A 22588-nucleotide genomic window follows, 5' to 3' on the forward strand; every position below is an offset into this window, starting at 1 on the left:
ACCTGTTCTTTCTTCTTCTTTTATTCTGTAGGGACACCTAGCTGCTTGTGGGTCTTTTTTCCCTGCTTTCTACATTGCTTTGAAATGCCTGACATTTAGAAGCTGTGTGACCTTAGGATATTGCTGCTGCCACTGCCTCCCCATCTTCCACCTCTTCTTCCTTATCCCTCCCCCAGTCCCGCCTCCTCCTCCTAGCCTTCCTCCTCCTCCTCCTCCTCCTCTTTTTCTTCCTCCTCCTTTTTCTTCTGTGTCTGTTGGGCTTGAACTCAGGTCTTCTTGATCTTGTTTAGCTTTTCTGCTCAAGGCTGGTATGCTACCACTTTAGCCACATATTCACTTGTGACCTTTTGCTGGCTAACTGGAAATAACAGTCTCATGACGTTAGGAAAGTTCCTAGTCTGGCTTTGAATCTCCATCTTCAGACCTCAGCCTCCCAAGCAGCTCAGATTAGAGTTGTGAGCTGCCAGTGTTTGTCTGCTTACCCTTCTATACCTTCCTCATGATTGCAGAGGCAGCAATGAGTGTCAGCTGATAACTATATGGAGAGTAAAGAACAATGCACACATCATGGGCTCCACAAATAGTACTTACTATTCTTTCCATTAGCAATGCTTATGTTATCAGAAATGCCAGTACATAATTCTGTGGTGGAACTAGTAAGGATTCCTGCTATTCTTTAACTTGTTTGCCTTAGAAGGAAGTAACCAGATCTGGTTAAACATTCAAGCTACCCATACTAAATAAAAAAAAACAACTCCCAGTTTCCATAATCTCTGATCCTCTGATTTAGTTAATCTAGCCTAAAAACTTGAGACCCATGTTATCCTCACCTCATAATTCTTCTATATGTAGAGATAAGACAAAAACTTGCTTCTCATTGGGCTTTTAGACCTCTTTTGTCTGTGCTCTGGGTGCAGGATCAGTTGGATTCTTCAGCCTTCTCATTATTTGAGACAGAAATCCAAAACTTTGAACATTCCACACTCTTATTCTTTCTCCTGGCCTTGAGCTTGGAGGGGTGATGTAGAACCTCCTGGAAATAAGGGCATAACAGCAAGGTGAATGGACTTTGGTGCTAGCACTTTAGCCCTAGTTAGCTTGTCATTACTGCAAAGGTTTAGGTTTGAACCCAACAACTAATAGAGTAAGCTGTGAAGGAGGTATGCTATTTCCTCCCAGGGGATGATGGAAAAGATGACAAAAAAACCTTTGGTGCCATTAGGACACTGTAGCCTTGAGTACTCTCCAGGAACAAAAAGTAGGGCTACCATACATAATGACAGCCTGTGATTCTAGATACAATGAGCCCAAGTGAGCCAGGTCATCTGGTGGCTTGGATGATTATTTGAATTCACTTTAAAGGCTTAGCTCCTCTGAGTTCTGTGAATTTCAAGTAATCTGGTAGCCATTTTGACTAATTCATTAATTTACTTAGAGACTTCAAACATTAAGCCAATCAACATCTGTTGTGGACTAGATACTGCATGAAAGTGGTGTGGTAGTTTTTAAGATGACTATGGTAGATTATATTGACACATGGGCAAATAAATGATAAATAAATAAATAAATACAGTGGAGAATCATTCTGAGTCCAGACAAGTATGAATAACATATAAAGTGAGTTGTGCGGAGGGAGAGTTACCTAATAGATGATAAAAGATCTGGGGCACATTTTTAGAGAAAGAAACATTTAAATAAAACATTAAGGGATTAGAGACTTGTAAAGTGTGACAGGTGTGACCATGGTGGGACAGTTCAGTGAGAGGAGAGATGCTGGACATTTTGTTTGCTTTATGGAGGTCAGAATGATCTGGACAGTAGCTAGATCCTAGATGGTCCTTCTGGGCTGTGAAAGGATATGACTATTTAGGCAGTGAGCTTCACTGATGGGGTGAATTAAATTTGAGCAGTGAAGTCAATGGGAGGGAGGACAGGGTGCAATGTAGAGACGACACATGACCTTTAGGATAGCTTAGGCAGGTAGAATGACAAGAGAGCCACCTAAAGAAGGATTTAAGATAATGTGTTCCACCCCTTCCTCCTAGCTTCTGGTGTGTTTTGTGGCTTATAACTGCATCATCTCAGTATCTGATTTCACGTCCAGTTGGCATATTTTACCTTTATGCTTACCTGTGTCCAAACTTTCCCTCTTTATAAAGACACCACCATACTGGATTAGGGACCCATCCACTCCAGTATAACCTTGCCCTAGGTGATTTTTATCTATAGCAAATAGTGAGGTTGCGTTCTGAGGTACAGATGAATTTTGTGGTAACAGAGCTCATCTCCTATTAAGGAAGGTAGTCTCTGGGAGAGCAGTTTCAGCAGAGAATGAATAATACTCAGGACTACAGGTCAGAATTGGAACGCTGAAGTGTAAAGGAAATGAAAGCATGGACCAGACAGTGGACCATGAGGCAGAGATGCTAAAACAAAAGGGACTGATGAGCACTAATTGGTGGTGTCTGAATTATAATAAGTTCTAATAGTTCTGAACTGGAGTTTTTATTTATTCTCTTTTTTGGTGGTATTGCAATTTGAACTTAGGGCTTCATATTTGTCATTCAGTACTCTATGGCTCTACTTAGGTATTTTTCAGATAGAGTCTTTGTTTTTGCCTGAGGTTAGCTTAGGACTGAGGTTCTCTTTTCTCTACTTCCCACTCAAGATTACAGGTATGACCCACCATGCCCAGCTATTTTATAGAGATGAAACCACATTATTGCTTTTTCCTAGGCTGGCCTTGCATTGTAATTCTCCTGACCTCTACCTTCCAAGTAGCTAGGATACTGATGTGAGTCACTACTGCATCTGGCTCTAGCAGACAAACTTCTGTACACTCTGCTAGGCTCCACACTCCTTTTTCTTCATTTTCTTTTTGGACTTGAATTATATGGGGAGTTGGCTTATCTCTTCAATTGCTCCTGAACGAAAATGTTGACAAAAATTATCACAGAGAAAAATAAAGTAGGCAACCCTTACATACTTATATAGTGGGAAATGTAATGAGTGAGAGCCTGTACACTTGTAGAATTTTAAGATTTTCCTTAAAATACTTTTTTCCCCAAAGAAGACATGTAGCTTAAAATGAAGAAAATTTCCTTTGAGAAAAAGCTTTAAAGATAGTAATAATCTTAATTAAATAGTCTTTCACATTCAGAAGAGAACAAAATTATAAATGTACATACAACTTTCAAGCATATGTTCTTTTTAATGATATTAATACATCTCTGGAGATAGCAGTAACGCTTCTTCCTAATTAGGTAGTATTTTATTAAACCAAATGAAATCTCATGTAAGTTTGAAGGCCATTTTCAAGACTTAAATAACATTCAAAGTCTGAATAAATAAGGCTTTTGCTTTCTTCCATATCAATAATAAAAACCAGTTTCAGGATTAAGATTCTATTCTATTTTATTCTAACTTCCTCCTCCTCCTCCTCCTCCTCCTCCTCCTCCTCCTCCTCCTCCTCCTCCTCCTCTTCCTCCTCCTTCTCCTCCTTCCTCTTCTTCTTTTTGATTGTACTAAGAATCGGAGCAAGGGCTTCTCTGCGACTTGAAGGACAACCCAGTGGTACTTAGAGATTGAACTCAGGGTCTGTACATGCGAAGCAGGAGCTCTGTCTCCAGGAGCCCTTTTTCATATTGGTTATATTTGAGTTATGCTCCAACATGCCTGGCAAAGATTCTAATTTTTAACACAAATTTTAGTTTGTTTGCTCTTTTCAGTATGACCTAGAAGATGTTATTTTTGGAGGGGGGAACAGTTTTTAATCTCTGTGTATTTTACTTTGCACGAATTATTTCTGTAACCAATACTTATGAATTGGATATGGTGTTCCTCTTACTTTTAGATCACAGAGGACAAAGGAAATAAAGATTTTAAAAACAAGTTTTGAGTCTTAATGCACAATGGAATAAAAATATCCCTGTAGTTTAAGAAGTTAGGGTCAAATGCTTCTATTTGGGTGTCTGGGAGAAGTTAAGTGCTTGGTAATTATTACTTGAAGGTATAATCATTCCTCAATTCATGCGTTCTATTTCATTTGACCATTATCTTCTGCATGATATTTTCAGGTTGGAAATAGGGACGCAACAGTTTCTATAGAGCCATGACCAGAACCCAAATAAGATAGGTAGGCCAGGTGAAAGGTCTTGATGGGAATCGTAGAGAGAGTATCAGACTAGGTGGTTGGGAATGGGGATATTTACTCCTCCACTCGAGCTAATCACTGTCAAGAAGGAATGTGGATCAGGTTGCTGTGCTCTCTGACTTTTCAGCAGTCTGAAATGCCTACTAAATTGCACTGGTGGCCTATTTAAGTTATATTCAACACAGTGGGGGCCAACTTTGTGTAGACTCAAGAAAATATGTCTGTAGGTTACATATTGCTTTTTAATTTCCAGCTGGATTCAGTGCTAGGAAATGTGACCACCAGGAAAATGTTATCTTCTGTCTAAAAATTCTCTTTGCCAAGGAAATGAAGATGTAGAGGGGTCATGGGTTAATCTTAGATTCAGATATGTCAGGGGTACTTCTAGAGGAGACAGAGGAGATTGTTCTAGGGGAGAATTTTGCTCTAAGAGGCTGCCAGTTAGCACTCCATGTCCTCTCCGAATTTTCCAGCAGATGGCAGCATTAGAACAGAGATTAACCATGTTGGATTTGCTGTGGTCTACAATTCCTTCCTTCCTTGTTTGTATGTGAATAAGGGACACACTACTTCATATCAGTTTTAGAAGGGAGAAAATTATTTGTAATACATTTACAATTAAAAATAAATATTTAACATTTATTTATTATATGTCAGCCAGTGGGCTGAACGTTTTCTCAATCACCACCTTTCTTAATTCTCACAACTAATATATAGACAGCAGGTTGCCCCATTTAAAAGGTGAGGAATTGAATGTCAGACATTGAAGGAAGTTCCTGGTTGTTAATTAAGAGGTAGGACTTTATCTGGAGCTGGATCTTTGGACCTTCGCGTGGACTTCCTTTCATCTTGTGACTGCCTAAATTATGTGTGTTTCTTGGGAAACCCGGACTGAACATTGGGATACAGAAAGCAGCAGGACAAGGGCAGTTGTCCTAGACTAGATACACAAGATGGCCCTGCCCTGGAGCTAGTAATTGAGAGAAGATGGATGTTATTATGTAGGAACACCCTGTTTACCACCTGGAAATGTAATGTGTCTTTTGTTTTTAACAGAATAATTCCCATGACAAGAACAGACTATCTGCTCTTACTGTTTAAAACATTAGCATACAGAGATAGGTTACTTAAGACACACATTGCTCCTTGTGATCAGGATGAGGGGCTGACTATCAGAGCAGCTGTTTGGTAACTAAAACTGTGGGATGCAGGGTAGCAGATGTGCTATTTGGTTATGGATCAGGCTGGGTTGAATTAAAAATGATTCATTTTGTGATTTTGTATAAATGGCTTCAATCATTTTTGAACAATTTGCCAAATAAATGAGCTCAGGCATGAATTTCAGCTTTTTTTCTAGTCAAGGCAGGGCTGGATAGAGATGTATACAGAGATTCCCTCCCCTTTTCTGTTGGACTAAATAAATGTCTGTCAGTGCTATGGGAGCCATTTCCTCTTCTGCAGAGCAGAGATCTTGAGCCAAATTGGTAAGCAACTGTGTGAGGCTCTGAGTTCCAGCCCCAGAGCTAGCAGAAAAAAAAAAAAGAATGTAGACTAAGCACCAGAAATCCCTGCTTCAAATTCTGGCTCTGACAGTTTTAAGCTGTGTATTGACCTTGGGAAGATACATATAAAGTCTCTGTATCTCCATTTTCTTAGTAAATACCTCAACATTTTCTATGGTTCAGTTTATAATGCGTTTAATGCATAGCACTTACCCAAAAGACACCAACAATTTTATTCTTTTGTGCTAGTGGGGCTGGCTTAAACTTAGGTTTGGGCACTGTTCTTAGTTTTTTTTTTTTGTTTCTTTGTTTTTTGTTTTTTAATCAGGGCTAGCACTCTACCACTTAAGCAATAGCTCCTCTTCTGGCTATATGATGGTTAATTGTAGATATAACTTTCATGTACTTTCCTTGCCCAGGCTAGCTTCAAACTATGACCTTCAGATCTTAGCCTCCTGAGTAGCTAGGATTATAGGAATGAACCACCAATAGATACATGGCTAATAATTTTCTTTATTCAGTATTACCAGTTAAATTGTGTCACCGGAAAATTCTGTGTTTAATGCTTAGTCCTCAATACCATAGATAGAAAATGGTAGGTGGAAATGTTTACTCAGGTAATCAAGATAAGCTAAAGCGGTATCAAGGGGGGAATTTGGACACAAAACAGGCATAACAGGAAGATGATGGAGACACAAAAAGAAGTATAGGAGAGGCCAGGAACAGATTTTTCCCTCCTATCTCTCAGAAGGAATTAACCACTGATCCTCCATTCCAGACTTTCAGCCTCCAGTACAGTGAGCCAATGTACCTGCTAGGTAAGCTTGCTAGTTACAGAACTTGAGCAACTAAGGCACTTATTCCACTCAAATCTCCATTCTTCTGTCATCTTCCTCTAGATGAGTACATCTCACAAACATGAAACACTTATATAAGAACAAGTTCTCTTGTGTCTCTAGGCTTGCTGCCTCAGCTGCTCTGAAGTAATCAGCAGGCCTTTGGGAGGAGAGGAAAATCAATTCTTGATGCTTTGTTGTTTTTGCTGAGACCAGAGCATGACCTTGGTCTTCTCCTTGTTAGGCTTGCTTGCTCATCTGATTTTCTATCACATAAGCCATACCCCCAGCCTGGCTTTTCGCTATTTAGTTTGGAGATGAAGTCCTAAGGACTTTTCTCAGCATCTTGAGAAGCTAGGATTATAGGACTTGATCTTTTAAACTTCCCTAAAGCTACTGCCATTACTTTATGAGGCTTCTATCCAAGGAACTTTGGCTTAAACTCAGGGGTTGGGGCACTGTTCTTTTTTTATGTGTGGTTAATTGGCAATAAGAGTCTCACTGACTTTTGCCTGGTCTGGTTCTGAACTATAATCCTCAGATCTCAGACTATGGAATGGCTAGAATAACAGGTATGAGCCACCAGTGCCCATAAATAGTTTCTTTTTGGAGTGTGTGTGTGTGTGTGTGTGTGTGTGTGTGTGTGTGTGTGCCAGTATTGGGGCTTGAACTCAATACCTCCAACTCTTGCTTGGTTTTATTCCCCTCCCCCCTCAAAGCTGGTTTTCTACCATTTGAGCCATGCACTTCTACTTCTAGCATTTTGTTGGTTAACTGGAGATAATAATCTCACAGCTTTATCTTCCAGAGACTGGCTTTGAACTGTAATCCTCAGATCGCAGTCTTCTGAATAGCCAGAATTACAAACATGTTCTGCCAGCTCGTGGTTTCATGGATAATTTCTATGTCTGCTTTCTTGCACTTCTCTCAGTTTGAGAGGATGATCAAATGATGCTAGGTCTATGATAATAAATTCATAGAATTCCAATTGCTTGCCCATCTGTATTAAAATACAAGTACAGAATTTGATGCCTATACAAGTTATTTCAAGTAGTTTACACATTTGGTAGTACATGTGAATAGCATATGGAAGCAAATAATAAATATTTGTTAAATGGATGGCAGAGTAGCAGGGGAGAGGAGACTGTCTTTGAGGCATCCAGGTATATACCACAACAGGAGAATGGCAGGGAACAGAGTGGCAAAAGGACTCTGGCAACTGTGATAAAAGAAAGAGTATCCTGTACCTCTCTGGACTGAATTATTTTTTTTTTTTTGGCCAGTCCTAGGGTTTGAACTCAAGGCCCGAGCATGGTCCCATTTGCCTCCCTCCTTCCCCCGCTCATCTTGATTTCCTCCTTTCCCTATCCTATTTTAAATAACCAATTAAGCATATATAAAATATATCAGATAACAAAGTGAAATATTGTAACAATATGAGATAACCAAGGGACAGCAAAAGAGATGAGAAATAACATATTACATTAAGGACAACAATCACTCATTATATGGTTTTTGTTTCTATATCCTGGAGGTCCTTACATTTAATGTCATACTATATGGCCTTATGTATCTAGATTTTGTTCTATTGTGAATTTCTGCTAGGAGAGCCCAAGGTTTCTACTGATTATGACAAATGAGGGAAACCATTGAGCCTATGTTCCTTTGAGTCTGGCTTACTTCACTTAATGTGATTTTTTCTAAGTCTTTCCATTTCCTAACAAATGGGGCAATGTCATTCTTTCTGACAGCAGCATAGAATTCCATTGTGTATAAATACCACATCTTGTTGATCCACTCATCAAGTGAGGAACATCTAGGTTGGTTCCATATCTTTGCTATGCTAAATAATGCTGCAGTGGATTTAGAGCTAGTGGATTTAGTATGTCCTTGTTTCTGGACCATTGGGTATATGCCAAGTAGTGGAATTCCTGGGTCATAGGGAAGCTCTGTGTTTAGTCTTTTGAGGTACTGCCATATTGCTTTCCATTGTGGTTGAACGAGTATGCTCTCTCACTAAAAGTGTAGTAGTGATCCCTCCTGGCCACATCCCCTCCAGCATCTGTTGTTATTAGATTTCTTGATCCTGGCCATTCTAACTGGAGTGAGGTGGAATCTTAGAGTTGTTTGGATTTGCATTTCTTTTATGACCAGAGTTGTCAAGCATTTCTTCATGTGCCTATAGGCCATTTTTATTTCTTCTTCAGAGAAGACTCTCTTTAAGTCTTTGGCCCATCTTTTAATGGGATGGTTCTTTCTTTGGAGATTAGTTTTGGAGTGATCCAATTTTTTCAGCTGTTGATATATTTTAGATATGAGGCCTTTGTCCATTGTATGGTTAATGAAGATCTTCTCCCATTCTGTAGGCTTCCTAATTAATTTACTAGCCATTCCTTTACCATACAGAAGCTCTGCAGTTTAATGCAGTCCCACTTATCCAGCCTTTCTCTGATTTGTTGTGTTTCTTGGTCCTTATTAAGAAAGTTTCAACCTGTGCCAAGGAGACCTAGTGTATCTCCTATTCCTTCTTGTAAAGTTTTCAGTGTGTCAGCTTTTACCTCGAGGTCTTTGATCCATTTGGAGTTAATCCTAGTGCAAGGTTACAAAGAAGGATCCAACTTTAGTTTTCTGCAGGTGCTTAACCAGTTCTGCCAGCACCACTTGTTGAAGAGGCCATGTTTCTTCCATTCTATTTTTTTGGCTCCCATTTTCAAAGATTAAGTGGCCATAGGTCTGTGGGTTAATATCTGGATCCTCAGTTCTATTCCATTGGTCTTCAGGCCTGTTCTTGTGTCAGTACCAAGCTGTTTTGGTAATTATAGCTCTGTAACAGAGTCTAAAGTTTGGTATTGACATTCCTCCGGCGCTGTTCTTTCTGCTAAGAAGTGTTTTTGCTATATGGGGTCTTTTATTATTCCATGTGAAATTTTGGAATGCCTCTTCTATTTCTTTAAATAATGAGATTGGAATATTGATGGGTATTGCACTGAATTTGTAGATAGCCCTTGGCAAGATTGCCATTTTCACAATGTTGATTCTTCCAATCTATGGGAGGTTTTTCCATTTCCTCAGTTCTGCTCTAATTTCCTTTTTCAGGGTTTTAAAGTTTTCATCAAAAAGGTCCTTTACGTTCTTTAGTTAAGTTAATTCCTAGGTACTTTATTTTCTTTGAGGCAATTGCAAAAGAAGTTGCTTTCCTGATTATTGCCTCATTCCTCTCACTGTTGGCGTAGAGGAAGGCAGTTGATTTTTGAGGGTTAATTTTATACCCTGCTACCTTGCCAAAGTTTTGAATCAGCTCAAGGAGCTTGGGAGTGGAGTCTATAGGATTCTTTAAATACAGAATCATGGCATCTGCAAAGAGGGAAAGTTTCACTTCCTTTTCCCCTATTTGGATCCCCTTTATGCTTGCTTCTTGCCTTATTGCTCTGGCTAGGAATTCTAATACTATGTTAAAGAGGAGTGGAGAGAGTGGGCATCCTTGTCTCGTTCCTGATTTTAGAGGGAATGGCTTTAGCGTTTCGCCATTAAGTATAATGCTAGCTGTGGGTTTGTCATACACAGCTTTTATTATACTGAGAAATGTTCCATGGATTCCTAGTTTCTCCAGAGCTTTTAGCATAAAGGGGTGTTGGATTTTGTCAAATGCCTTTTCTGCATCTATTGAGACAATCATGTGATTTTTGTCCTTGCTCCTGTTGATGTGTTGAATTATATTAATTGATTTGCATATCTTGAACCAGCTTTGCATCCCTGTGATGAATCCTGTTTGATCATAGTATATGATTTTTTTGATGAGTTGTTGAAGACGGTTGGCCAATATTTTGTTGAGAAGTTTTGCATCAATATTCATAAAAGAAATGGGTCTAAAGTTCTCTTTCTTTGATGAATCTCTGTCTGGTTTGGGGATGAGGGTTATACTGGCTTCATAGAATGAGTTTGGCAAAGAGCCTTCGTTTTCAAATTTCCACTTCTTCATAAATGGTACAATATCATTCTTTCTAATGAATTCTTTCTAATGATTGAAATTCCATGTGTATATATACCATTGAGAGGCATCCAGGCTGATTCCAGACCTTCTCTATGGCGAATAGTACTGCAATAAACATGGCTGTGCTGGTGGCTTTACTGTATCCTGTTTGTAAATCTTTGGGAAAATGCTCAGAAGTTGAATTATTGAACCATAGGGTAGATTTCTATGTTTATTTTTTTGCCAATTCTGGGGCTTGAACTCAGAGCCTGAGCACTATCTTTGGGCTTTCTCAAGGCTAGAGCTCTGTCACTTGAGCCACAGCACCACTTACACATTTTTTTTCTATGTATGTGCTATCAAGGGATCCAGTCTGATCTTTGTGCATGCTAGGCAAGCACTCTACCACTAAGCCAAACTTCCAGCCCCTTGTTTTATGGTTTGTTTTCTTAATAATGGCCATTCTAACTGGGTGATGTGGAATGTTAATGCTGTTTCGATTTGTCTTTTATGGCCAGAGATGTTGATATTTATGTGTCTATTGGCCATTTTTACTTCTTCTGAGAAAACTCTCTTTAGCTAGTTAGCTCATTTATTAGTTGGGTTGTTGGTTTCTTGAGGGTTCATTTTTTTAAATTTTCTGTATAATCTGGTTATTAGGTTATTAATGTGTAGCTTGCAAAAATCTTCTCTTATTCTGTAGGCTGTCATTTTAGTCTGTTGGCTGTATCCTTTACCATGCAGAAACTTCTTAATCTGATACAGTCTCATTTATCAGGTCTTTCTTTGATTTGTTGTCCTTCTGGATCTTGACTCATATACATATTGTTTCCTCATATGTGGAAACTAGATATGCAAGTGCGTACAAATGTATTAGTATAAATGAAGTAGAGTCAAGGTAGAGCTCAAATAGTGTAATTCCTTTAAAATACAATATCAAAATTCAGCAAAATAAAACATCAGAAAACAGGTATCTAAAGGGAATAGAGTAGGATCAAAGTGAAAGGGGTGGAACAATGCAGAAGAGAGGGAAAATTCAGTCAAGAATCCAATATATATCCTACAAAATTAAGAAGAGGGAGGGGGAGGGTGGCTAGGGGAAAGGAGGGTGAGAATGTTGAAAAGGGTAACATTGATCAAGATATACTGTATTCATAATCTGCATTATTAAATGGTAACTCCTTTGTACAACTACTGAAAGGTAATAATTAGAAGAAAAAGAAAAGTAAGAGTAGTCAAGGTTCCATATACCCCATTATGAGTATGAGATGGTTCAGGTGCAGTCCAGTCCAGAGATAGGGAACTGTGAGCAATAGGTTCGGGCGGTGCCCCATCACCAGCAGTGCAAGACTGGTCCTAAGCCAGAGGAAGCCAGGGCTGGGAAGGGCTGGAGAGAGCAAGGAACTGGCCAGTTTGGCTCTATCCCAAGTGACTAAAGGGCAAGTCAGACCCAAGATAGACAGATAGAAAGGGTGTTCCATCAGAATTAGGGATGGTTGAGGGCTCTATGTTCAGACAGAGCCCCGTCCTCACAGGATTTCTGAAGACAGGTTTGAAGGCAGTGGAAATAGACCCTGATCCCAGGCAAGCCAAGTGTGATTACTGCCTAATCCTAGTCTGGCCTAATCCAGTGCGAGGCAAGCCTAATGCCATGTGAACCATGTCTGACCGTACATGAACAAAGCCTGTCTCCTGTGCGCTGCATACCTGGAGGTAGGGAGGAGCTGGTGGCAGCTGAGGCTGAAAGGGTTGTGCTGGGACTGACAGAGAAGCCCAAGGAGAATTGGCATTCCCATTGTGAACATGAAACAAGTGTTGTCAACCTCCTGCCTCCTCCATCTCTTAAAGTGATGTCAATTGGTGGCTTTTAGAAGCAATGGAAAAATTTCTACTGTTGGCCATGAAGAAGTATAAATGGTTACAATCTGTTCAAAGGGTAATTTTGCAGTATTATAAAAATGTAAAGAAAGATAATTGGAATGCTGTTTGTGGCAGTGAAAAAAGGGAAATGTTCTAAAAATGCCATTAACAGTGCTGGTTTTAAAAAGTGATAATACCTTGCATTATGGAATAATGTGCATTAATCAGAGATGATGAATCAAATACATATGTATGAACATGAAAAAGTGACCATATAATATTATAAAAGCATATTTCAGGAGTATGCTAGGTATAGAAAAAGAGAATACGCACAGAATATGATGCTTAAGTTATGTATGGAACATACCAAAAGTGACATAAGCTAAATAAACAGTAGCTAATTCTAGAGGGAGAGGAAGAAGAATGAGAATACAGGATTTCACTCTAGGCTTATAAGAGTTTCTATTTTATTTGCTTGTATTGTTTAGTTTTACAATGAACATTTATTACATCTAGTTTTTTAATGTAAAATGGAATCTCAAAATAAAACACAGCTTTATTACATTATCTTTGGGTTTTATGTTTTCTTGACTGCCTTCGGGAAAGTTTCTGTAGTTGATAAGATATTTTGTTGCTTTGTAGGGATGAGAGGGGTCTGTTGAAAGGCTGAGCTGAATTTCTTTGTTGTTAGGTCATAGTTTTTCCTAGCAACCAGATGTTGACAGGTTGTCATTCTCTGGGGTTCAAAGGTCATTTATTGTGAACCGTACAGACCACCCAAAGGATACCTATTAGGAAACATGCATTAGATTTAGCATTGGATTGGATCTCTTACTAGGTAGGGTAGTCAGAATATTTTATGGTGAATTGCATTTTGTATAGTGGAGAACTCCTGACCAGATGTTATGTTTGGAATGGCTGAGGTCAGCTCACTGTCCAGGTTGCAGTGTGTTATAGTCCAATCGACTCAAGACAATCATTGTACAGAGTGGCTGATGCATTAGATGTGGATGGAATCCTATGTGGGCCACTGCACTAGAAACTCCACAGAACTCTTATTGGTTATATAAAATGTGAAATTAGAAAAGAGCTCTGAGATCGTGCTGGGCCAGGCTTACTGGGTTATGCCTTAGCTGTTTGCATTATTGTCTTAGTGTTTGTGTCCAACATAGTGGGCTGTAAAGCCGAAAATAAATTCAAATGATCCTTGAGGTCTTTTTCTTTTGTTCTGCACCTAAAGGAAAGACCACTGGCTGGAGGGGCCCTATCACTGGTTAGATTCACAGGGGAACTGAACATAGTGGTCCATGCTCATAATCTCTGGCACTTGGGAGGAGGGTTCAATGCAAGCCTAGGAAAAACATTAGTGAGATCCCTATCTCAACAAACTAGGTACAGTAGTTCACAAAGGCAGTCAGAGGCCAGCCTTGGACAATCTTGCAAGACCCTACTGGTAAAATATCTGAAGTGAAAAGTGCTAAGTGTACAGCTCATTTGGCAAGGCATTTGTCTAGCAAATGTGAGGCTCTGAGTTCAGAACTCCCAGTTCTGCCAAAGTGAAAAAAAATTCACCGATATTAAGAGGTGCCCTGAGCAACCAAGAAATAACTGAATTATATGGCTCTTTAAGGTTCTTGAGAATGCTTAAGTCGATAATGACATCTGAATTTAGGAGACCCACAATAAGAGTGATGATCATTTCTCTTAACACTAAAATGAAACCAGAGGCATGCTGGGCCATTTAGTGCAACTCTTGTGGTTAGGAAAGATAAGTATGCCTGGGAATTCTTACTATTAATTCTTCAAAGGGTAAAAAATGATGACACATCATGCTGTTTAGTTTGGCAGCCCCTCAAAGATGTTGAGGGTGTTTTGATTTCCCTGGTTTCATCTCTTTGAATTATTTTTCCTAAAAGCCTTTGAAATTCCAGGTAAATTCATATAGCATAGGCTACCAAATTCATATGCCATAAAGTTAATTGTATTTATTTATTTATGCATGCCAGTCCTGAGGCCTGAACTCAGGGCTCTGTTTCTGAACTTCTTTCACTAAAGGCTAGCATTCTGCCACTTGAGCCATAGTTCTACTTATGGATTTTTCAGTTTATGTGGTACTGAGAAATTGAACCCAGAGCTTCATGCATGCTAGGCAAGCACTCTACCACTAAGCCACATTCCCAGCCCCAACTATATTCTATTTAAGGTATTCAATTCAGTGGCATCTAGTCCTTCCACTGGTTGTGAAGAGCTCATCGCTGTCTAGCTCCAAGACATCTTCACACCCCAGAAGGAAACTCCTGTTGCTACTCCCACTCCTCCTCCCCAGTCCTTGGCAACTGCTGGTCTGTGCTCTGTCTCTATACATGTATGTCTTTTGGATGTCTACTAGAAATTGAATCATCTTATACTTTATGTTTTGGACCTGGCTTCTTTCACTTAGCATTACATTTTTGAGATTCATCAGCTCTGCCCTGCTTACTTTTCAGGGACACTGGGTGGCAGGGAAAGAGGGCAGTGTTTGAATTAGATAGACTTGAATCTGAGCTCTGACTCAGCTAGTTTTAGTTGTGTGTCCTGGGAAAGTTATTTACTCTTTTCTGAGCTTTATTCCTTATTCACAAAATGAGACTGGCAGTCCCTACTTCCTATAGAAATGTTATATATCTACAAAATACATGCCCAGCCCATAGTAGATATTCACTAATCATTAGTTGGAAAAGAAGAAAAGATACAAGTATGAGACATATACTATGCTAATTCCTGGGATTTACCCCCCTTCATGGATCCTCTTGGAAGTAGAAGTATCTTACTACACTGGTAGTTACAGACCTGCATTCCTACCCCTATCCCCTACCTAAGCATTTCCCTGTGCCTTGCAAGGAGCCCCACAGTGTCACCTTTGAACAGCAGGTACTTTTATTTGTGTTGGTACTAGGGCTTGAACTCAGGACCTGGGTGCTGTCCTTAGCTTTTTCACAGGCTGGTGTTCTACCATTGTGCTACATTTTTTACTTCTGCCTCTTTTGTTTTTTTTTTTCTGGTAAATTGAAGAGTTTCATTGCCCAGGCTTGCTTTGAAATGGGATCCTCAGATTTCAGCCTCCTGAGTAGCTAGGATTAGACATGTGAACTACTTACGCTTAGTTCCAAAGGTACTTTTTTTTTTTTTAACTCAGGTCCTGGGCACTGTCCCTGAGCTCTTCCGCTCAAGGCTAGCATTTTCCCACTTTGAGCAACAGCTCCACTTTCAGTTTTGGAGTGTTTAATTGGAGATAAGAGTCTCACAGGGACTTCTCTGCTTTGACTGGCTTTGAACTGAGATCCTCAGATTTCAGCCTTAGGAGTAGTTAGGATTGTAGGTGTGAGCCACTAACACCCAGCCAGCAAGTACTTTTGTTCCGCCTAGAATTCCCCTCTACAATGCCTTTCTTTGTTTTAAAATGGATGCTATTTCTTTCTTGCAAAGAACATATGTTGGACATTTTTCTGTGTGGTGCCATTTGCAAATAATGGTGCCCCCTTTAGCACTGGGTCATCACAGGAATCTTCCTGTGTGTTACCCTCACTGCTTCTGCCAGACTGTCTTGGGATGCTGAGAGGCATAACTCCTTCCTTAGGCTGGGTTTTGATAATAGGATATTTTCCAATGTTCAGTGAAGGTGTTGGTTGGTTGGAGTGCCCTATGTGTACCTTTCCCCTATCTTTGTGGAAAAGTCCCTTGTGGCAGACTAGTCTCTATCCTAATTATCTGAGAGTAATTGAAAGGTGCAAGTTGGCATTCTCAGGAAGGTGTTTCTTCAAAGGCACTTGCTATAGAAGCTAGAGTCCAAATTAAAATTGATTCACTGTATTGCAGAAGCATGGGCTATTAGAATAGGCTCTGCAGTGGGCTGTGCTTCAGAGAAGGAGGTCAGGAATGGGCAGAGAAAATGGCTTTCAGTGTCTCAGCATAATTCAGACTTGGAGCTGAATTTATATGTTTGATTTTTACTACAAATAAAATGCAATAATGCTCAAAGTGTCCATTTAATGTTGTTGACTCTGTGTTTTCAAAAAATATATAGGAAGTAGGTACTTACAGAAGGAATAAAAAAAGGAACCAAGAATCAGAAACATTTATGAAGACAACAAATTTCTACAGCAGTTATTCTTAACCATTTTTTTTGGTGGGGAGGGCCCAGAGCCCTTTAAGGACTTGATAATAATTAAAGATCTAGGACAGGTGCCAGGGGCTCATGCCTGTAATAATCCTAGCCACTCAGGAGGCTGAAACCTGAGGATCGTAGCTCAAAGCCAGCTAAGGCAGAAAAGTCTGTCAGGCTTATATCTCCAATTAACCACCCAAAAGTCTGAAGTTGGGGTGTGGCTCAAGTAGTAGAGTGCCAGCCTTGAGCAAAAAAGCGGAGGGAAAGTACAAGGCCTTGAATTAAGCCCAAGGCCCTGAGTTCAAGCCCCAGTACCAGAACAAAAACAAACAAAAAACATTCATGTACACATGCATGTGTGTGCACACACAGAAAGGCAATTGTGTAACTTGTGGGGGAGGGGATTTTCAAGCCTTCCATCTGCCTAGGATCACTATGTTACAATTCCTACTCCAGTGAAAGCTATTTGTATTTCAGTATTACATAAAGCATCAAAAGCACAGAGACAAGTATTGTTTCTGGTTGCAGGGATTTGTATGGTAGTGGATCAGATGGAGACCCAAACAATGATACCTTGACTAGTGAGTGACTAGTGGCTTCCTCCTGCCTTTACCTTGGTTTTGTTTCTCCCTGCCTAGTAGCAATAACTTCTAAGCTGGAGGCCTGCTGTTGCTTTCTCCATAATCTTTTACATAGTTCAGCAATAATCATCCTACAGCTCACTTGTCAGAGGAAGAACTGGGCCACTCCTCTCTTCAGTGACCTGCTAAGGTGGTTTTCTATACCGTACAGAATAAAGACCTTCCCACAGCACTTATGGCCTCATGGTTGGGTGTCATTATTCATTTTCAGCTTCATGTCTTACGTAGCCCTGCATGAACCCTGCTCTTTATCAGTGCCAGATCCCTCATTATTCTCTAAATAGAGCTTGCATTTTTAAGCTCCCTTGGCTGGCTCATTCTGCTTCTTTACCAGAATGCCATTTCCCTTCATATCCATCTATCAAATCCTTCCTCTCCTCAAAGTCCTAGATTGACATTCCCCCTAGCTCACCATGTCAGAAGTAATGAAGGCTTTTTGGGGCATTCATTTAGCACATTGTCCCTCCTCCTGAGAGTGTTATTTTCTGTGTTAGATTTCTCTGAGGGAGAGATAGCATCCCCTGCTTCTCTGAGCTTCGGAGTCTCTACTAGTAGGTAGTTCACTTGAGTCTAAGTTGGTGTTTTTCTTTTTACAGAGGAAGGTTTGGAAAGCCACCTCTATCTCCTCAAAACTAGCCTTCCTTAGGAAGGCTGAATGCAGTGGCATTCAGGTTGACTCTAAGCAAGATGGAGGAATCTCCTGTCCCATCTGTACCACTTAACATTCAGGGCCTGCTGCATAGCATGGACACCTGAATGCCACAGAATTGAAATTCACTTGCTTTGTAGTGGGTGCTGAAACTCAGAATGTTGATTCTGCTCTTTGAATGTTTCTTCCCTTTTGTCATAATAATAAATACCACTGTTTGGTCCTTCTCCAAGATCTCCATATCTAAGCTCTTAATTAGAACAGGAAGCAGTAATTACTAAAGTTATTAAAATATGGAATATTGTGAAGGAATGGATTAGAAATATTTATGCTAATCCAAACAAATTGTGCTAATGTTGCTTTAATTCCAGCAAACCCAAATCCTATGAGGAGAGTTGAGCTTATTTGTTAAGCCAGGATTCATTGAGTATTCACCATGAGCTGCAAAGGAGCAGGAAGAGACAAAAGGGAGAAAGATGCATACCTTTCTTCCTTTCTTCCTTCCTTTCTTCCTTCCTTCTTTCTTTCTTTCTTTCTTTCTTTCTTTCTTTCTTTCTTTCTTTCTTTCTTTCTTTCTTTCTTTCTTTCTTTTCCTTTTCTTTTTTCCAGTCCGTGGGCTTGAACTCAGGGCCTGGGCACTATCCTTGGGCACTGTCTTTACCTTAACGCTAGTGCTCTACCACTTGAGCCACAAGCACTACTTCCTGCTTTTTCTGTGTATGTGGCACTGAGGAACCGAACCCAGAATTTTGTGTATGCTAGGCAAGCACTCCACCACTGGATCACACTCCCAGCCCCAGGAGTATATATATTTTTTCAACAATGTCACTCCTAGTACTGCTGGGAGTCTACTTCTGAGGTAGAGGACAGATAGAAGCAGATACTTATGTTTACCTTCCTCTCTTCCTGCATCTGAGCATTGTTCTAGAATACCAGGTTTCCTTTATCAGTGGATGCAGAGGACTACAATCCTAGAGAGAAGAGAGCATCTTATCTCTTCCAAGTTTCTCAGAATTTTATCCAGTTCTCTTCATGAGATTTTGTCTTCCAAAGGCCCCCAGGTCTCCAGAGTGAGACCTCTTTAGGTATGACTATTGAATATGTGATTGTCAGAGACCCTCACCTTACAAATCTCATGTTTTTATGAACAGGTGCCTCTTGTATCTGACATCAGTGTTAGTCTTTCTCTCAATGGTTTCTCCTATCCTGAGAGAGTGAGTTTCTCATTTGGGTTCTTTTAACTAATACTGTTTACCCTGTTGAAACTAATGGAATGAGTCAATTTCTGTGAAATGGAGAGGAAAGGCCAATTTTCAGTGACAGAAAATAGACCAATGGTGGCCTAGTGATAGAGTATTTGCCTAGCATGCATGAAGCTCTGGGTTCAATTTCTCAATACCACACACACAGAAAAAGCCGGAAATGGTGATATGGCTCATGTGGTAGAGCATTAGCCTTGAGCAAAATGTGTCCAAGAACAGTGCCCAGGCCTTGAGTTCAAGCCCCAGGACTGAAAAAAAAAAGTAGACTAATGGTGACCTGGGGTGAGGGTGAGAACTGAGATTGTCATGAATATGCAGGCAGAAACTTATGGGAAGATAAAAATAATCTAAAACTGATTTATGATGATTACTGTATCTATAATAAATTTGCTAATTTTATAATATGTAAAATAGTCTCAATAAAGTTTGTTTGCCAGTTTTGTGGCTTGAACTCAGGGCCTGGGCACTGTTCCTGAGCTGCTTTTTCTTATGGCTAGCACTCTACCACTTGGTCCACAGTGCCACTTTCAGTTTTTTCCTGTTTATGTGGTACAGAGAAGGAATCAAACCTTGGGCTTCATGCATGCTACCACTAAGCCTCACAGCCCAAAGTTTTTGTATTCTAATCATTTTGTTCAGTTTATTTCTGCCTTATGCTCTTTGGTTAGAGCATAAACCTCCAAGAGCAGGTCTGTATCCTCAGCCCCTGAGCAGCACCTGGTAGCTGAAAGAGATCAGTAAATATTCAAAGAATGAGGAGATAGCAATCTCTTACCATTGTATAAGCTCACAGAGCCAGCCTGTGGCAGAGATAGTCTCAGCAGATAATTATGAATAAATCCACATGTGTTAGCCTTTCTTCACTGAGACCAAACAACTGATGTAAACTTAAAATAAGAAAGATTTATTTTGGCCCACAGTGTCTGAGCTTTCAGAATGATCCCAGGGCTCTATTTCTGGGCCTATGGTAAGGCTGAGCAACATGGTGGAAGGGACAGGGAGAGTGTAAAGTAGAGCAAAACTGTGTATCTCATAGCACCCAGGAAGAGTCAGAGAAGGGCCTGGACAAGATTTAGCCAGTAGCTGGGTGCCAATGGCTCACACCTGTAAACCTAGCTACTGCAATACTAGACTTGTAATAGTACACTCTGAGCCTCAGGAGATCCTCAGGAGACTTTTGAAGCCAGCCCAGGCAGGCAAATTCAAGAGATCATATCTCCAATTAAACAGCAAAAATACAGAAGTAGGGCTGGGAGTTTGGCCTAATCGTAGAGTGCTTGCTTAGCATGCCTGAAGATCTGGGTTTGATTCCTTGGTACCACATACATAGAAAAAAGCCAGAAATGGTGCTGTAGCTCAAGTGGTAGAGCTCTAGTCTTGAGAAAGCCCAAGGACAGCGCTCAGGCCCTGAGTTCAAACCCCAGGATGGCCAAAAAATTAACAATCAAGAAGTAGAGATGTGGGTCAAGTGGTAGAGCATTAGCCTAGGTAAAAAATACCAAGCTGAGTTTACATCCTAGTAATGCGGCTCATACACACACACACACACACACACACACACACACACACACACACACACACACACACACGACATAGCATCCAAGAACATGCCTCAGGTGATGTGCTTCTCCAGCTAGATTTCACCTCTTAAAATTTCCATCAACTTCCCCAAATGCCATCAAATTAGGAATCCATGAATAGATTAATTCATTGATTAAGGCAGAATCTTCAAGATCTGGTCATTTCCCTAGGATTGGAACTATCACCTGGGGAGCAAGTCTTCAAATCATGAGCCTTTGGGGGATACTTCATATTTAAATTGTAATATTACACATTATATATCAAGAAGACAAACATAGAACAACTCATGCTAATATAATTCAGTGACCCTCTCAGATCATCTGCTGTAAGTTTTCTCCCTGTGTCCTTCTGCATCATCCTCATCATGACTTTCTCATTATTGAGAAGTCTACAAATACTTTCCCTGGAGTTCCTTTCTAAGATGGCTATGGGTTAGATTTTGCAAACTCCTGTAAAACCTGAAGGGAGGTCAAGTAGAAGTCAATACTCTGGCAGTGGCTGAGTACAGATGGGAAACTGGGCTTTCAGGTGAGTTTAGTGAACTGTATGTTCTTGATTTTGCAGGTAGCTAATTTTTTAGTTTTTAGTGCCCTGGGAAGTCTCCCAGAAGCTACTTGCTTTGAGCTGTGGACTGTCATGATTACTGTCAGTCATTATCTACTTGTTTCTTGATACTCTGGTGTTTGATTAAGTATTTCCAATAGTTGTGTGAGTGGTTAATTTTCTGTTTTAAAATTTTTCCTATTTGGAAAACTTGCTGTGGTATCTTTTCTTGACTACACTCTGCATGACAAAATGAAGAGGGACTCCTTTAAAAAAAAAACAGAATTGAATAATGAGTGATGATAAGGAAGGGAAGAGACTGTACTTGTCCTTTTTTAGTCTTCTGTTAGTCTCAGGAGGCCATTGGTTACGAGTCTGTGGATAACATGGACATGACAGAACAGTTTTACTCTTCCCTTGATACCTTCTTTTTTCTCTGTCTTTTACTCTCTAGGTTAGGGACGTTGGAAGCTATCTCTTTCCTTATTCCTCCACTCACCAGGTCCAGAAATACCTTTTCCCAGGTCACTGATGGATGCATCATAGCCAGATTGCCCATCTTGATGAAAGCATTCAGTTATTTGGTTACATCAGGAGAGCACATCTGACCCAGCAATGCTTTCCAGAGCTACACACCTGTTCAACCTTTCCAGACTTGTGCCAGGCAGGCACTTGAGGATTTAGATTTACCACCCATAAAAAAGACATTATACTACATTTTCCTTCTCCTTTCCTTCAAATGACACAGAAATTAGACCAAGATTGTCTTATAGTAATTATATTGTTAGACTCTATAATTTTGGTTCAGTTGGCACCTGAATTCTCAATTCTCTGTAGAAAGCTCTAGGAGTCTGGCAGCATCTGAAAGCTTTCCTTGTTTGTCTTGACTGCTCGGCAACTCTTACCTGTAAATGCTAGAGCTTATCTGCTACTGAGTAGGACATAGCTCTGACACTACCTGATGCCTATAACCTGGAAAGCCTAGAGTTATGTCAGCTCCAGAGACTTGATGAATGGAATGGTAAAAGTGAGTTCTGTTCTAAGAATGGCTCCACAGTCCTGGTATTTTTCTACCTTTGTATTATTAAACTTATTGAGGCTGGGCATCTGCCTCAGGACTTGCCTTGTCCTTGCCCACCTACCATCCCTTGTATTATAGTTCCTGACATACTCTACCTCTGTGACTGGGACTTAAACTCAATTAAGTTTCTTTCATGTTGGGGATGGAGGTGTAGTGACAATATCTACTTGCCCACACTTCCTCTTGTGAATGGATGGATCACTAAAGCTATCTTTACTTGTCTTGGTCCACTCTGCTAGCACACACATTCTTCCATTTTCAATACTCATTTACTTCCTGCCTTCTCTCTTATGGCTCCTACATCCCACCAATGGCCTGGCTCTGTCTAAGTAGAGCAGGACAAACTGTACTTCCTAGACTCTGAAT

General features: G+C 40.2%; 1 long non-coding RNA gene across 2 annotated transcripts in view; it reads left to right on the forward strand.

Moving 5' to 3' along the window:
• The window catches only part of LOC150053170 (uncharacterized), a 195847-nt gene that overhangs the window by 36362 nt on the left and 136897 nt on the right, over nt 1–22588 (forward strand). The window lies entirely within an intron of this gene.

The sequence above is a fragment of the Megascapheus bottae genome, chromosome 16 (assembly GCF_031878675.1).
Source record: "Megascapheus bottae isolate mThoBot1 chromosome 16, mThoBot2.hap1, whole genome shotgun sequence".
NCBI lineage: Eukaryota > Metazoa > Chordata > Mammalia > Rodentia > Geomyidae > Megascapheus > Megascapheus bottae.